This window comes from Ascaphus truei, unplaced genomic scaffold (genome assembly GCF_040206685.1).
Source record: "Ascaphus truei isolate aAscTru1 unplaced genomic scaffold, aAscTru1.hap1 HAP1_SCAFFOLD_826, whole genome shotgun sequence".
Lineage (NCBI taxonomy): Eukaryota > Metazoa > Chordata > Amphibia > Anura > Ascaphidae > Ascaphus > Ascaphus truei.
This window is the reverse complement of record NW_027457163.1, coordinates 49,543-66,605: the sequence shown is the minus strand read 5'-3', so window position 1 is coordinate 66,605 and position 17,063 is coordinate 49,543. Positions and strand designations below refer to the sequence as shown.

Sequence of the window (17,063 nt, the reverse complement as noted above, 5' to 3'; positions counted from 1 at the left end):
GTGCACATTACCAGAACAACATACTGTCAACTGCAAGATCATTTTGCTGCTTGTAGCGTATGCTCATCCTGTACAGTGTTGTAGTAGATCCGTCTCTTCAGTGTTCACTGCAACAAAAGTAAGACATTGCATTAATATTACAGACGTTTGGGGGCTGAAATCTCACTTCGCTGCGGACAATTTCCCTTTGCATAAGATTCTTGTGATTATGTCAATGATGATCAATAACTGCATCATAACACAGCCGCTCTATACAGAAGATGTACTTGCTCTCAATGGTCATGGAGGTAATACGTCACACAATGTACAGATATAGCAAGGATTATTTCTCCCACTGGTGCATTATGGCATTATGATGGGAAATGTTGTGAGATTCTGCATTATCAGCATCACTGAATCTTTTGGAAATTAAGTGATATTCTATGTTTTAATGCAATATTATGGATGATCAGCCGGTAAAATAATAATAGCTTGCTGTATCTGTAGCCATGCTCTACCCATGATGTGCTGAACCAATGACTGCAGAGAGATTCAGAGTGGTAAACATGACTGGAACGCATCTCTGAATAATGGGCAGCAAAGCAGTGCAGAATAGGAGGTGAAAGTATTTAAAATGGAAGATCCTTAGCAGCTGTGTGGGGAGTAGACAGTACAGACTGACCAAGTAAATGGTAAAAGGAGTAACTTCAACATTACTTGGCTTTGTTCTCCACATTGAAGCTTTCCTCCTCTTTAAATCACTAATACTGATGCCATGTGTAACCTGTACTGAAAGTTATATAATCTACTGGCCTAGATGAAACCATATGATGCAAACAGGATCCATCCCACTCCAGATTCATAGAATTGAACCACCTCAACCTTTCATAACAATCACATAGAACTGCAGCTGTGCGCTACTGCACATGTTCTTGTTATGAATGGTAGTAGATGTGGTCCTTGGGTCTTTACTTCATACTGTAGCCACCCTCTACTCATGATGTATTGAATCAACGAAAACTTGCATGGTTCAGATCACAGGAAGGGGTATAGTAGAGATGAAAATATTCAATGTGAAACCCGTAGCAGCCGGATTGTGTGGAGTCAATAAAACGACAAATACTAAATGGTAAATGAGAAATATACACATTGCTTATCTGTCTCTGTGTAGTAATTTTCCTTCTCTTCAACGGTCCTTCAAATTTTCTCTTTTGCAAGAAAAGGAACACATGGCTTCAATATTCACTTCTGTTCTGCAGTCATCCCTCCTGAAATAAAAGTTAAGCATTGCATTGTTATTATGATAATACATACAATAAACCTTGCTCCAAACCATTTGATGCAAAGCAAATCCACCTCCCACCCACAGCTGTGCTCCTTCTAGAGCATGCATGTCAAACTCCAGTCCTCGAGGGTCCCAAACAGGCCAGGTTTTCAGTAGGGATATCCTGAAAACCTGGCCTGTTTGCTGCCCTCGAGGACTGGAGTTTGACATCCTTGTTCTTGAGCTTCTACCACGCAAGTCATCCATGTGAGTGACACTGTACTGCAGTCCTGGTCTGCACACAATCTACTGAATCAATGACATCACACTGTAAAGGCAATCTACAAGATGTATTAGTTGTCCACACTTCCGAAATGTTACTTTTATGTCCAAATCACTTATTCCCATGACCTGATATTTGTATTTGTTATTTATAGGATTGTCACAAAGAGTTGATGAGGTCACCAAATGATAGTATGTAGAGAGAAAGAGAGATCTCAGAACAGAGCCCTGATGTATACCCACAGACAGATCAATAGAAGACGAAGACATGTTAGCAACAGAGATGGAGAATGTGTGACAGGAAAGTTATGATGAAAACCAGGATAGAACTGTGTTACGGATACCAAGAGAGAGTTTAGAATATGAAGGAGGAGAGTGATTGAGAGCATCAAACGCAGCAGATAGATCAAGTAGGATTAGTAGGGAAAAGTGACCTTGGGAATTTGCTTTAAGCACAGTCTGTAGAACGAGCTGTACGAAAGGCAGGTTGTAAAGGATCCAGGAGGGAATGTGATTTAAGAATGTTGACATTCTAGCAATTAGGAGACAAACAGCAGGAGGGATACAGGGCGGTAGTTAGTAAGGCACATAGGGTGTAGGTTGTTTCTGAGAAAAGGGTGACCACTACAGGCTTAAAGTAAGAGGGTAAAGAGCCAGAGAATAGGGAGGAATTGAAGATGTGGGTGAGAGTGGGGACTAAGAGATGCAGTAAGGTGTGAGGGGATACGATCTAGAGGGCATGTGGTAGAGGGAGAAGAGAAGATGATTAGCTTCCAGCTCTGTAAGAGAAGAAAAGGAGTCAAATGCAGAAGGAGAATTAGGTAGAAGGAGAGAAGGGGGAAGGGACAGAAGGAATCTCCTTGTGGGTGGCATCCACCTTGCCTCTGAAATAGTCAAATGCTTGAGGAGAAGTGAAGGAAGGATGGCAAGTGTGAGGAGAAGGTTAGTGGAGGGAGTCAAATACAGGGAAAAAAAGACAGCGTAAATTAAATTTGAGTGTTGATGAATGTGAAAAAAAAGTAGTGTGGTTTGGCCCCAGAGAGCAGCTTTATACAGGACTGGAGACATTTTTACTGTAGAAAAATCAAATATCAATTGTGTGATTTCCTTCATAGGCATTAAGAACAGCGAGTGAAAGTGTGATGAACATGTTTGGGAATTTAGCCAAGGGTGTGGGCTAGAGGGACAAGTGTGTCAGAGCCTAGAGGGGGCATATAGATAGGAGGATAGCATTGTAAGAGTTAATAAGATTGTTAGTTTAAGCGGAAAGAGAGAGAGAGCAGAGAGGTTAGAGTAGATGTCAGAGGAGAGTTTAATTAAGCAGAGGCAAATCAGTGGGACAGGTAAGATGGGGTGAGGGGAATGACTGATTGTGAATGATGAGAGCAGAAGAGGTCATGTACAACTAGAGCCTTGTTAGTCAGAGAACGGACATTCCAGATGGCATAGGAGAAGGGAAGAGAAAAGTAAGGAAAGGAATGTGGATTACATTAGATAGGTTAACACTCTTAGCAGGGAGGCAGAGGCAGGGAGGCCCGATGTGTATATGAGCAGGTTCAAGATTATAAGAGATATCCCACACATCAGCAAACATAGAAGGAGACACAGAGATAGGTGTAGAGAGAGACAGAGATAGCTCTATGTAGAGAGAGAGGGACGTAGAGAGAATGAGACAGATAGGCGCAGAGAGAGGGGGCGCAGAGAGAGGAGGCGCCAAAAGAGGGGGCGCAGAGAGAGGGGGCACAGAGAATAGGATATTAAAGAGTGCTTTTCATTGAGCAGTGCAGAAATAGCTGCAATAGAGGTCTGTACAAATGGTGCAGTGTGTAGACACATGCAAAGGTAGGGGAAGGAAAGAGGAGAACATGTGGATAAAAGCAGGAGTGTGGAAGTTAGAGAAATTAGAAAAGTTTAACAGAGGAGTGAGGAAACAGCAAGCAGAAAGAACAAGAGAGAGGTTACATTGGGATGACGTTCTGTGGTAAAGAGAAAATGCTAGGAGAGAGCTTTCAAATATTAGAGGACATGAATTGAGGGAGCAAATGTATAAATCAAAACCTGAGGGGGAGGTATAGCACGAAAGCTTGCACAGCAGATTATAGTCTTAATGTTGCGTGTACCTGTCAGGGTATTCAAGAAGTTAAATTCTCACAAGTGCAGAGTTCATGATGAAATGCTGAATCTAGTCCCCCTCCAATTTAATTTTAATATAACTTTTCCATTCTTCATTACTGCAAAAAGCAAACAAAACAAAACCACATTGCATTACTATTTTCAAAATGGATTGAATGGCATATTCAACAGTGACTGTGTGATGCCAATATTCCCCACTCACTCGTAGTGAAGCACATATTGTACTAGTGTTGAAAGTAGGCCGGTAGAGTCAGGTACGCAGTACTGATAAAACAATAAGTGCCCGTCGTAAGTACCAGCTCCGCAACAGTGCGGGCATCACATTAGTGACGTGGATGAACATATATGGATAAGCCCATATTAAGGCATCACGTGACCAGAGCCGTCACTGACTGGGTATACGTAAAGACGCAGGGAGATGCAAGGAAAGGGAGGGAGAGAGACAGGGAGAAGATGTGAAACGGAGGAAGGCACGGATGGAGGGAGTTCTTCCGAGCTTCTGCGGGCCTCGCTCTTTCACTGGTGCATGCCGGGAGCTGGTCCCAACATCCACAAAGTGTGTGTGTATTATTGGTTGTATTTTATGGGGGTAGGAGGGTAGTGTGTATATTGTGTGTGTGGGAGTATTATATTGTGTGTAGAGGTGCAGAGGAGAGTACTAGATTGTGTATCTTGTGTAAGGGTGTTGTGTATATTGTGTTTGGAGCTATAATATTATTGGGGAGATTAGTATTGAGGAGGTATTATAGTGTGTATTGTGGGGAGTATTAGTGTGTGTATTGTTTGTGGGTGACAGATGCTGGGGGTATGCAGCAATCCCTGCACTGAGGTCCGAGGCGGCTCTGCATCGCTCGCACGCACTGTGGACGACCAAGCATGTGCCCATGATAATCATGGCCTTAGAGGGATGAGTGTGTCAGAGCCTAGAAGGGGTATATATATAATGGAGGAGGGAGGAGGAAGGAGGAGGAAGGAGGAGGAGGGAGGAGGAGATGATAGCATTGTAAAAGTTAACAAGATAGTTAGTTTAAGCAGAAAGTGAGGAGAGGTTAGAGATAAGGGTAGATGTCAGAGGAGAGAGTTCAATTAAGCTGAGGTATCGAGTAGGACAGGGGTGAGGGGAATGAGAGGTGGTGGATGAGAGCAGAAGAGGTCATGTACAAATAGACCTTGTTAGTCAGAGAGCAGTCATTCCAGAGGGCACGTGAGAAGTGAAGAGTAAAGTGAGACATGGAATGTGGATTACATTAGATGGGTTAATACGCTTAGCAGGGAGGTGGAGAGAGAGAGGCAAGAGGCAGAGAGTGGTGCAGGGGTTGAGGAAGAGATGTTGCATGTACCTTATCAGAACATTAAAGAACATCAATTCACACTGGTGCAGAGTTGATGATGAATCCAGTTCACCTCCAATTCAATTTTAACAGAAATGTTTCATTCTTCATTACTGAAAAAAAAGAAAAGTAAAAAACATTTCATTACTATTTTCAAAATGGATTGAATTCCCCCAACAATGACTATGTGTTACCAATATATCCCTCTCAGTCCCACTGCAGCATATACTGTACCAGTGTGAAAGTAGGAAGGTACACAGTACCGGTAAAACAATACGTGCCGGTACTATGCACCATATGAATTATAAGGGGATGTAAATCTCCCAGTCTCTCTCCATATCCGCAACAGAGCGGGCTCCGGTCAGTGGCATGGATGCCCATATATGGGTATGCTCATATTTGGGCATCCCATGTCACTGACCGGAGCCGGCTCTGAGTATAGGGATATATGCGGAGACGCAGAGGTGCAAGGAAATGGGAGGAGGCACGGTGAGAAACAGGGAGAGACCACAGGAAGATAGAGGGCAACAACTTCCACAAGGTACTTGTATGGGTATAATTGTTTGTATTTTGTGCAGAGGGGGTAATTTCAGATAAAATACAATTCTCCACCCTCTACGAAACAATTCCACTTTGTTCAGTAAGCCAGAAAGTCTTGGTCCCATGTGGACTGAATTTAATGCAAATAAGGTCCTTAATACACAAGTAAAGAATAAAGTTACTTATTCTCTACTGTAAGAAGTGCCACATTGCCCACTATTTGGGTCCTGTGCCCAGATTGTGACCATGCATGGCAGAGGTGAGATTCCCCCAACTCCAATTTGCTACACTCTCCAAGAGAGATAATTGTGATCAGAGGTGGAACTAGGGGAGGGTGTGAGCAGGGTCACTGCCCAGGGAGTAACCTGACTGGGGGCACGGAAATCTCATTTAGTGCATATGTTGCGGCACTGCATTGATTGACCGGTCAATCTGCACTGCTGCCTGTCACAGTGACATCCTGATCGGGCACTGTGATCAGCTATAGCACTGACCCAGGTGAGATAGTTCAGCACTTTACAAGGAGGGAACAGATGTTGTGGGTGACAGATGCTGGAGGTAGGCCAAGACTGTTGGCCAGAGTAACGTGGAGACTTACTGCACTCTGCATGCCCATCCTCTCCCTGACATCAGGGGAAGGAAGTGGCCCTGGGGTGTGTGTAGGTATGCCAGATGTCAGTGTATGCATAAGTAAGTATGCCTGTGTAGTGGGAGGTGTAGGGGCGTTAAGCTGGAGGACTTAAAACAGGCACAAAAGCACATAGATACCTCTGATTATACCGCACCAAATGCTGATAATATCATGCTGTAGCTGCACTTTACAGAAGATGATGCAGATGTCATCATTGGTTGGTGGGTTCATTAAATCAATCCATCATATCATAACCACACTGTGCATATGATGTACTGAATCAGTAACACCAGGAAGACATCTCCATGTTAGGAGTAGAGTTGAAGTTAACAGAATATGTCCAGCACTGTGGTGTGTAGCCCATAAATAATAATTGTGCACATTACCAGAACAACATACTGTCAACTGCAAGATCATTTTGCTGCTTGTAGCGTATGCTCATCCTGTACAGTGTTGTAGTAGATCCGTCTCTTCAGTGTTCACTGCAACAAAAGTAAGACATTGCATTAATATTACAGACGTTTGGGGGCTGAAATCTCACTTCGCTGCGGACAATTTCCCTTTGCATAAGATTCTTGTGATTATGTCAATGATGATCAATAACTGCATCATAACACAGCCGCTCTATACAGAAGATGTACTTGCTCTCATTGGTCATGGAGGTAATACGTCACACAATGTACAGATATAGCAAGGATTATTTCTCCCACTTGTGCATTATGGCATTATGATGGGAAATGTTGTGAGATTCTGCATTATCAGCATCACTGAATCTTTTGGAAATTAAGTGATATTCTATGTTTTAATGCAATATTATGGATGATCAGCCGGTAAAATAATAATAGCTTGCTGCATCTGTAGCCATGCTCTACCCATGATGTGCTGAACCAATGACTGCAGAGAGATTCAGAGTGCTAAACATGACTGGAACGCATCTCTGAATAATGGGCAGCAAAGCAGTGCAGAATAGGAGGTGAAAGTATTTAAAATGGAAGATCCTTAGCAGCTGTGTGGAGAGTAGACAGTACAGACTGACCAAGTAAATGGTAAAAGGAGTAACTTCAACATTACTTGGCTTTGTTCTCCACATTGAAGCTTTCCTCCTCTTTAAATCACTAATACTGATGCCATGTGTAACCTGTACTGAGAGTTATATAATCTACTGGCCTAGATGAAACCATATGATGCAAACAGGATCCATCCCACTCCAGATTCATAGAATTGAACCACCTCAACCTTTCATAACAATCACATAGAACTGCAGCTGTGCGCTACTGCACATGTTCTTGTTATGAATGGTAGTAGATGTGGTCCTTGGGTCTTTACTTCATACTGTAGCCACCCTCTACTCATGATGTATTGAATCAACGAAAACTTGCATGGTTCAGATCACAGGAAGGGGTAGAGTAGAGATGAAAATATTCAATGTGAAACCCGTAGCAGCCGGATTGTGTGGAGTCAATAAAACGACAAATACTAAATGGTAAATGAGAAATATACACATTGCTTATCTGTCTCTGTGTAGTAATTTTCCTTCTCTTCAACTGTCCTTCAAATTTTCTCTTTTGCAAGAAAAGGAACACATGGCTTCAATATTCACTTCTGTTCTGCAGTCATCCCTCCTGAAATAAAAGTTAAGCATTGCATTGTTATTATGATAATACATACAATAAACCTTGCTCCAAACCATTTGATGCAAAGCAAATCCACCTCCCACCCACAGCTGTGCTCCTTCTAGAGCATGCATGTCAAACTCCAGTCCTCGAGGGTCCCAAACAGGCCAGGTTTTCAGTAGGGATATCCTGAAAACCTGGCCTGTTTGCTGTCCTCGAGGACTGGAGTTTGACATCCTTGTTCTTGAGCTTCTACCACGCAATCATCCATGTGAGTGACACTGTACTGCAGTCCTGGTCTGCACACAATCTACTGAATCAATGACATCACACTGTAAAGGCAATCTACAAGATGTATTAGTTGTCCACACTTCCGAAATGTTACTTTTATGTCCAAATCACTTATTCCCATGACCTGATATTTGTATTTGTTATTTATAGGATTGTCACAAAGAGTTGATGAGGTCACCAAATGATAGTATGTAGAGAGAAAGAGAGATCTCAGAACAGAGCCCTGATGTATACCCACAGACAGATCAATAGAAGACGAAGACATGTTAGCAACAGAGATGGAGAATGTGTGACAGGAAAGTTATGATGAAAACCAGGATAGAACTGTGTTACGGATACCAAGAGAGAGTTTAGAATATGAAGGAGGAGAGTGATTGAGAGCATCAAACACAGCAGATAGATCAAGTAGGATTAGTAGGGAAAAGTGACCTTGGGAATTTGCTTTAAGCACAGTCTGTAGAACGAGCTGTACGAAAGGCAGGTTGTAAAGGATCCAGGAGGGAATGTGATTTAAGAATGTTGACATTCTAGCAATTAGGAGACAAACAGCAGGAGGGATACAGGGCGGTAGTTAGTAAGGCACATAGGGTGTAGGTTGTTTCTGAGAAAAGGGTGACCACTACAGGCTTAAAGTAAGAGGGTAAAGAGCCAGAGAATAGGGAGGAATTGAAGATGTGGGTGAGAGTGGGGACTAAGAGATGCAGTAAGGTGTGAGGGGATACGATCTAGAGGGCATGTGGTAGAGGGAGAAGAGAAGATGATTAGCTTCCAGCTCTGTAAGAGAAGAAAAGGAGTCAAATGCAGAAGGAGAATTAGGTAGAAGGAGAGAAGGGGGAAGGGACAGAAGGAATCTCCTTGAGGGTGGCATCCACCTTGCCTCTGAAGTAGTCAAATGCTTGAGGAGAAGTGAAGGAAGGATGGCAAGTGTGAGGAGAAGGTTAGTGGAGGGAGTCAAATACAGGGAAAAAAAGACAGCGTAAATTAAATTTGAGTGTTGATGAATGTGAAAAAAAAGTAGTGTGGTTTGGCCCCAGAGAGCAGCTTTATACAGGACTGGAGACATTTTTACTGTAGAAAAATCAAATATCAATTGTGTGATTTCCTTCATAGGCATTAAGAACAGCGAGTGGAAGTGTGATGAACATGTTTGGGAATTTAGCCAAGGGTGTGGGCTAGAGGGACAAGTGTGTCAGAGCCTAGAGGGGGCATATAGATAGGAGGATAGCATTGTAAGAGTTAATAAGATTGTTAGTTTAAGCGGAAAGAGAGAGAGAGCAGAGAGGTTAGAGTAGATGTCAGAGGAGAGTTTAATTAAGCAGAGGCAAATCAGTGGGACAGGTAAGATGGGGTGAGGGGAATGACTGATTGTGAATGATGAGAGCAGAAGAGGTCATGTACAACTAGAGCCTTGTTAGTCAGAGAACGGACATTCCAGATGGCATAGGAGAAGGGAAGAGAAAAGTAAGGAAAGGAATGTGGATTACATTAGATAGGTTAACACTCTTAGCAGGGAGGCAGAGGCAGGGAGGCCCGATGTGTATATGAGCAGGTTCAAGATTATAAGAGATATCCCACACATCAGCAAACATAGAAGGAGACACAGAGATAGGTGTAGAGAGAGACAGAGATAGCTCTATGTAGAGAGAGAGGGACGTAGAGAGAATGAGACAGATAGGCGCAGAGAGAGGGGGCGCAGAGAGAGGAGGCGCCAAAAGAGGGGGCGCAGAGAGAGGGGGCACAGAGAATAGGATATTAAAGAGTGCTTTTCATTGAGCAGTGCAGAAATAGCTGCAATAGAGGTCTGTACAAATGGTGCAGTGTGTAGACACATGCAAAGGTAGGGGAAGGAAAGAGGAGAACATGTGGATAAAAGCAGGAGTGTGGAAGTTAGAGAAATTAGAAAAGTTTAACAGAGGAGTGAGGAAACAGCAAGCAGAAAGAACAAGAGAGAGGTTACATTGGGATGACGTTCTGTGGTAAAGAGAAAATGCTAGGAGAGAGCTTTCAAATATTAGAGGACATGAATTGAGGGAGCAAATGTATAAATCAAAACCTGAGGGGGAGGTATAGCACGAAAGCTTGCACAGCAGATTATAGTCTTAATGTTGCGTGTACCTGTCAGGGTATTCAAGAAGTTAAATTCTCACAAGTGCAGAGTTCATGATGAAATGCTGAATCTAGTCCCCCTCCAATTTAATTTTAATATAACTTTTCCATTCTTCATTACTGCAAAAAGCAAACAAAACAAAACCACATTGCATTACTATTTTCAAAATGGATTGAATGGCATATTCAACAGTGACTGTGTGATGCCAATATTCCCCACTCACTCGTAGTGAAGCACATATTGTACTAGTGTTGAAAGTAGGCCGGTAGAGTCAGGTACGCAGTACTGATAAAACAATAAGTGCCCGTCGTAAGTACCAGCTCCGCAACAGTGCGGGCATCACATTAGTGACGTGGATGAACATATATGGATAAGCCCATATTAAGGCATCACGTGACCAGAGCCGTCACTGACTGGGTATACGTAAAGACGCAGGGAGATGCAAGGAAAGGGAGGGAGAGAGAGAGACAGGGAGAAGATGTGAAACGGAGGAAGGCACGGATGGAGAGAGGGAGTTCTTCCGAGCTTCTGCGGGCCTCTCTCTTTCACTGGTGCATGCTGGGAGCTGGTCCCAACATCCACAAAGTATGTGTGTATTATTGGTTGTATTTTATGGGGGTAGGAGGGTAGTGTGTATATTGTGTGTGTGGGAGTATTATATTGTGTGTAGAGGTGCAGAGGAGAGTACTAGATTGTGTATCTTGTGTAAGGGTGTTGTGTATATTGTGTTTGGAGCTATAATATTATTGGGGAGATTAGTATTGAGGAGGTATTATAGTGTGTATTGTGGGGAGTATTAGTGTGTGTATTGTTTGTGGGTGACAGATGCTGGGGGTATGCAGCAATCCCTGCACTGAGGTCCGAGGCGGCTCTGCATCGCTCGCACACACTGTGGACGACCAAGCATGTGCCCATGATAATCATGGCCTTAGAGGGATGAGTGTGTCAGAGCCTAGAAGGGGCATATATATGATGGAGGAGGGAGGAGGAGGGAGGAGATGATAGCATTGTAAAAGTTAACAAGATAGTTAGTTTAAGCAGAAAGTGAGGAGAGGTTAGAGATAAGGGTAGATGTCAGAGGAGAGAGTTCAATTAAGCTGAGGTATCGAGTAGGACAGGGGTGAGGGGAATGAGAGGTGGTGGATGATGAGAGCAGAAGAGGTCATGTACAAATAGACCTTGTTAGTCAGAGAGCAGTCATTCCAGAGGGCACGTGAGAAGTGAAGAGTAAAGTGAGACATGGAATGTGGATTACATTAGATGGGTTAATACGCTTAGCAGGGAGGTGGAGAGAGAGAGGCAAGAGGCAGAGAGTGGTGCAGGGGTTGAGGAAGAGATGTTGCATGTACCTTATCGGAACATTAAAGAACATCAATTCACACTGGTGCAGAGTTGATGATGAATCCAGTTCACCTCCAATTCAATTTTAACAGAAATGTTTCATTCTTCATTACTGAAAAAAAAGAAAAGTAAAAAACATTTCATTACTATTTTCAAAATGGATTGAATTCCCCCAACAATGACTATGTGTTACCAATATATCCCTCTCAGTCCCACTGCAGCATATACTGTACCAGTGTGAAAGTAGGAAGGTACACAGTACCGGTAAAACAATACGTGCCGGTACTATGCACCATATGAATTATAAGGGGATGTAAATCTCCCAGTCTCTCTCCATATCCGCAACAGAGCGGGCTCCGGTCAGTGGCATGGATGCCCATATATGGGTATGCTCATATTTGGGCATCCCATGTCACTGACCGGAGCCGGCTCTGAGTATAGGGATATATGCGGAGACGCAGAGGTGCAAGGAAATGGGAGGAGGCACGGTGAGAAACAGGGAGAGACCACAGGAAGATAGAGGGCAACAACTTCCACAAGGTACTTGTATGGGTATAATTGTTTGTATTTTGTGCAGAGGGGGTAATTTCAGATAAAATACAATTCTCCACCCTCTACGAAACAATTCCACTTTGTTCAGTAAGCCAGAAAGTCTTGGTCCCATGTGGACTGAATTTAATGCAAATAAGGTCCTTAATACACAAGTAAAGAATAAAGTTACTTATTCTCTACTGTAAGAAGTGCCACATTGCCCACTATTTGGGTCCTGTGCCCAGATTGTGACCATGCATGGCAGAGGTGAGATTCCCCCAACTCCAATTTGCTACACTCTCCAAGAGAGATAATTGTGATCAGAGGTGGAACTAGGGGAGGGTGTGAGCAGGGTCACTGCCCAGGGAGTAACCTGACTGGGGGCACGGAAATCTCATTTAGTGCATATGTTGCGGCACTGCATTGATTGACCGGTCAATCTGCACTGCTGCCTGTCACAGTGACATCCTGATCGGGCACTGTGATCAGCTATAGCACTGACCCAGGTGAGATAGTTCAGCACTTTACAAGGAGGGAACAGATGTTGTGGGTGACAGATGCTGGAGGTAGGCCAAGACTGTTGGCCAGAGTAACGTGGAGACTTACTGCACTCTGCATGCCCATCCTCTCCCTGACATCAGGGGAAGGAAGTGGCCCTGGGGTGTGTGTAGGTATGCCAGATGTCAGTGTATGCATAAGTAAGTATGCCTGTGTAGTGGGAGGTGTAGGGGCGTTAAGCTGGAGGACTTAAAACAGGCACAAAAGCACATAGATACCTCTGATTATACCGCACCAAATGCTGATAATATCATGCTGTAGCTGCACTTTACAGAAGATGATGCAGATGTCATCATTGGTTGGTGGGTTCATTAAATCAATCCATCATATCATAACCACACTGTGCATATGATGTACTGAATCAGTAACACCAGGAAGACATCTCCATGTTAGGAGTAGAGTTGAAGTTAACAGAATATGTCCAGCACTGTGGTGTGTAGCCCATAAATAATAATTGTGCACATTACCAGAACAACATACTGTCAACTGCAAGATCATTTTGCTGCTTGTAGCGTATGCTCATCCTGTACAGTGTTGTAGTAGATCCGTCTCTTCAGTGTTCACTGCAACAAAAGTAAGACATTGCATTAATATTACAGACGTTTGGGGGCTGAAATCTCACTTCGCTGCGGACAATTTCCCTTTGCATAAGATTCTTGTGATTATGTCAATGATGATCAATAACTGCATCATAACACAGCCGCTCTATACAGAAGATGTACTTGCTCTCATTGGTCATGGAGGTAATACGTCACACAATGTACAGATATAGCAAGGATTATTTCTCCCACTTGTGCATTATGGCATTATGATGGGAAATGTTGTGAGATTCTGCATTATCAGCATCACTGAATCTTTTGGAAATTAAGTGATATTCTATGTTTTAATGCAATATTATGGATGATCAGCCGGTAAAATAATAATAGCTTGCTGCATCTGTAGCCATGCTCTACCCATGATGTGCTGAACCAATGACTGCAGAGAGATTCAGAGTGCTAAACATGACTGGAACGCATCTCTGAATAATGGGCAGCAAAGCAGTGCAGAATAGGAGGTGAAAGTATTTAAAATGGAAGATCCTTAGCAGCTGTGTGGAGAGTAGACAGTACAGACTGACCAAGTAAATGGTAAAAGGAGTAACTTCAACATTACTTGGCTTTGTTCTCCACATTGAAGCTTTCCTCCTCTTTAAATCACTAATACTGATGCCATGTGTAACCTGTACTGAGAGTTATATAATCTACTGGCCTAGATGAAACCATATGATGCAAACAGGATCCATCCCACTCCAGATTCATAGAATTGAACCACCTCAACCTTTCATAACAATCACATAGAACTGCAGCTGTGCGCTACTGCACATGTTCTTGTTATGAATGGTAGTAGATGTGGTCCTTGGGTCTTTACTTCATACTGTAGCCACCCTCTACTCATGATGTATTGAATCAACGAAAACTTGCATGGTTCAGATCACAGGAAGGGGTAGAGTAGAGATGAAAATATTCAATGTGAAACCCGTAGCAGCCGGATTGTGTGGAGTCAATAAAACGACAAATACTAAATGGTAAATGAGAAATATACACATTGCTTATCTGTCTCTGTGTAGTAATTTTCCTTCTCTTCAACTGTCCTTCAAATTTTCTCTTTTGCAAGAAAAGGAACACATGGCTTCAATATTCACTTCTGTTCTGCAGTCATCCCTCCTGAAATAAAAGTTAAGCATTGCATTGTTATTATGATAATACATACAATAAACCTTGCTCCAAACCATTTGATGCAAAGCAAATCCACCTCCCACCCACAGCTGTGCTCCTTCTAGAGCATGCATGTCAAACTCCAGTCCTCGAGGGTCCCAAACAGGCCAGGTTTTCAGTAGGGATATCCTGAAAACCTGGCCTGTTTGCTGCCCTCGAGGACTGGAGTTTGACATCCTTGTTCTTGAGCTTCTACCACGCAAGTCATCCATGTGAGTGACACTGTACTGCAGTCCTGGTCTGCACACAATCTACTGAATCAATGACATCACACTGTAAAGGCAATCTACAAGATGTATTAGTTGTCCACACTTCCGAAATGTTACTTTTATGTCCAAATCACTTATTCCCATGACCTGATATTTGTATTTGTTATTTATAGGATTGTCACAAAGAGTTGATGAGGTCACCAAATGATAGTATGTAGAGAGAAAGAGAGATCTCAGAACAGAGCCCTGATGTATACCCACAGACAGATCAATAGAAGACGAAGACATGTTAGCAACAGAGATGGAGAATGTGTGACAGGAAAGTTATGATGAAAACCAGGATAGAACTGTGTTACGGATACCAAGAGAGAGTTTAGAATATGAAGGAGGAGAGTGATTGAGAGCATCAAACGCAGCAGATAGATCAAGTAGGATTAGTAGGGAAAAGTGACCTTGGGAATTTGCTTTAAGCACAGTCTGTAGAACGAGCTGTACGAAAGGCAGGTTGTAAAGGATCCAGGAGGGAATGTGATTTAAGAATGTTGACATTCTAGCAATTAGGAGACAAACAGCAGGAGGGATACAGGGCGGTAGTTAGTAAGGCACATAGGGTGTAGGTTGTTTCTGAGAAAAGGGTGACCACTACAGGCTTAAAGTAAGAGGGTAAAGAGCCAGAGAATAGGGAGGAATTGAAGATGTGGGTGAGAGTGGGGACTAAGAGATGCAGTAAGGTGTGAGGGGATACGATCTAGAGGGCATGTGGTAGAGGGAGAAGAGAAGATGATTAGCTTCCAGCTCTGTAAGAGAAGAAAAGGAGTCAAATGCAGAAGGAGAATTAGGTAGAAGGAGAGAAGGGGGAAGGGACAGAAGGAATCTCCTTGTGGGTGGCATCCACCTTGCCTCTGAAGTAGTCAAATGCTTGAGGAGAAGTGAAGGAAGGATGGCAAGTGTGAGGAGAAGGTTAGTGGAGGGAGTCAAATACAGGGAAAAAAAGACAGCGTAAATTAAATTTGAGTGTTGATGAATGTGAAAAAAAAGTAGTGTGGTTTGGCCCCAGAGAGCAGCTTTATACAGGACTGGAGACATTTTTACTGTAGAAAAATCAAATATCAATTGTGTGATTTCCTTCATAGGCATTAAGAACAGCGAGTGGAAGTGTGATGAACAGGTTTGGGAATTTAGCCAAGGGTGTGGGCTAGAGGGACAAGTGTGTCAGAGCCTAGAGGGGGCATATAGATAGGAGGATAGCATTGTAAGAGTTAATAAGATTGTTAGTTTAAGCGGAAAGAGAGAGAGAGCAGAGAGGTTAGAGTAGATGTCAGAGGAGAGTTTAATTAAGCAGAGGCAAATCAGTGGGACAGGTAAGATGGGGTGAGGGGAATGACTGATTGTGAATGATGAGAGCAGAAGAGGTCATGTACAACTAGAGCCTTGTTAGTCAGAGAACGGACATTCCAGATGGCATAGGGGAAGGGAAGAGAAAAGTAAGGAAAGGAATGTGGATTACATTAGATAGGTTAACACTCTTAGCAGGGAGGCAGAGGCAGGGAGGCCCGATGTGTATATGAGCAGGTTCAAGATTATAAGAGATATCCCACACATCAGCAAACATAGAAGGAGACACAGAGATAGGTGTAGAGAGAGACAGAGATAGCTCTATGTAGAGAGAGAGGGACGTAGAGAGAATGAGACAGATAGGCGCAGAGAGAGGGGGCGCAGAGAGAGGAGGCGCCAAAAGAGGGGGCGCAGAGAGAGGGGGCACAGAGAATAGGATATTAAAGAGTGCTTTTCATTGAGCAGTGCAGAAATAGCTGCAATAGAGGTCTGTACAAATGGTGCAGTGTGTAGACACATGCAAAGGTAGGGGAAGGAAAGAGGAGAACATGTGGATAAAAGCAGGAGTGTGGAAGTTAGAGAAATTAGAAAAGTTTAACAGAGGAGTGAGGAAACAGCAAGCAGAAAGAACAAGAGAGAGGTTACATTGGGATGACGTTCTGTGGTAAAGAGAAAATGCTAGGAGAGAGCTTTCAAATATTAGAGGACATGAATTGAGGGAGCAAATGTATAAATCAAAACCTGAGGGGGAGGTATAGCACGAAAGCTTGCACAGCAGATTATAGTCTTAATGTTGCGTGTACCTGTCAGGGTATTCAAGAAGTTAAATTCTCACAAGTGCAGAGTTCATGATGAAATGCTGAATCTAGTCCCCCTCCAATTTAATTTTAATATAACTTTTCCATTCTTCATTACTGCAAAAAGCAAACAAAACAAAACCACATTGCATTACTATTTTCAAAATGGATTGAATGGCATATTCAACAGTGACTGTGTGATGCCAATATTCCCCACTCACTCGTAGTGAAGCACATATTGTACTAGTGTTGAAAGTAGGCCGGTAGAGTCAGGTACGCAGTACTGATAAAACAATAAGTGCCCGTCGTAAGTACCAGCTCCGCAACAGTGCGGGCATCACATTAGTGACGTGGATGAACATATATA

The 17,063-nt window shown here is 43.1% G+C and overlaps 1 long non-coding RNA gene across 9 annotated transcripts in view; it reads right to left on the bottom strand.

The window, feature by feature from the left end:
• LOC142486340 (uncharacterized) overlaps positions 1–17,063 on the bottom strand; it is a 55,756-nt gene that overhangs the window by 31,017 nt on the left and 7,676 nt on the right. For 6 of the 9 annotated variants that reach the window (XR_012798906.1, XR_012798900.1, XR_012798907.1 and 3 more), the window contains exons 6-16: positions 16,703–16,813; positions 14,185–14,304; positions 13,069–13,164; positions 11,521–11,624; positions 10,180–10,290; positions 7,661–7,782; positions 6,547–6,642; positions 4,999–5,102; positions 3,646–3,756; positions 1,128–1,247; positions 12–107 (exon numbers count right to left, since the gene is read on the bottom strand). This is a non-coding gene — a long non-coding RNA (uncharacterized LOC142486340). The remainder of the gene's footprint in view (positions 1–11; positions 108–1,127; positions 1,248–3,645; positions 3,757–4,998; positions 5,103–6,546; positions 6,643–7,660; positions 7,783–10,179; positions 10,291–11,520; positions 11,625–13,068; positions 13,165–14,184; positions 14,305–16,702; positions 16,814–17,063) is intronic. The other 3 variants (XR_012798905.1, XR_012798901.1, XR_012798902.1) reach the window with 3 other exon arrangements.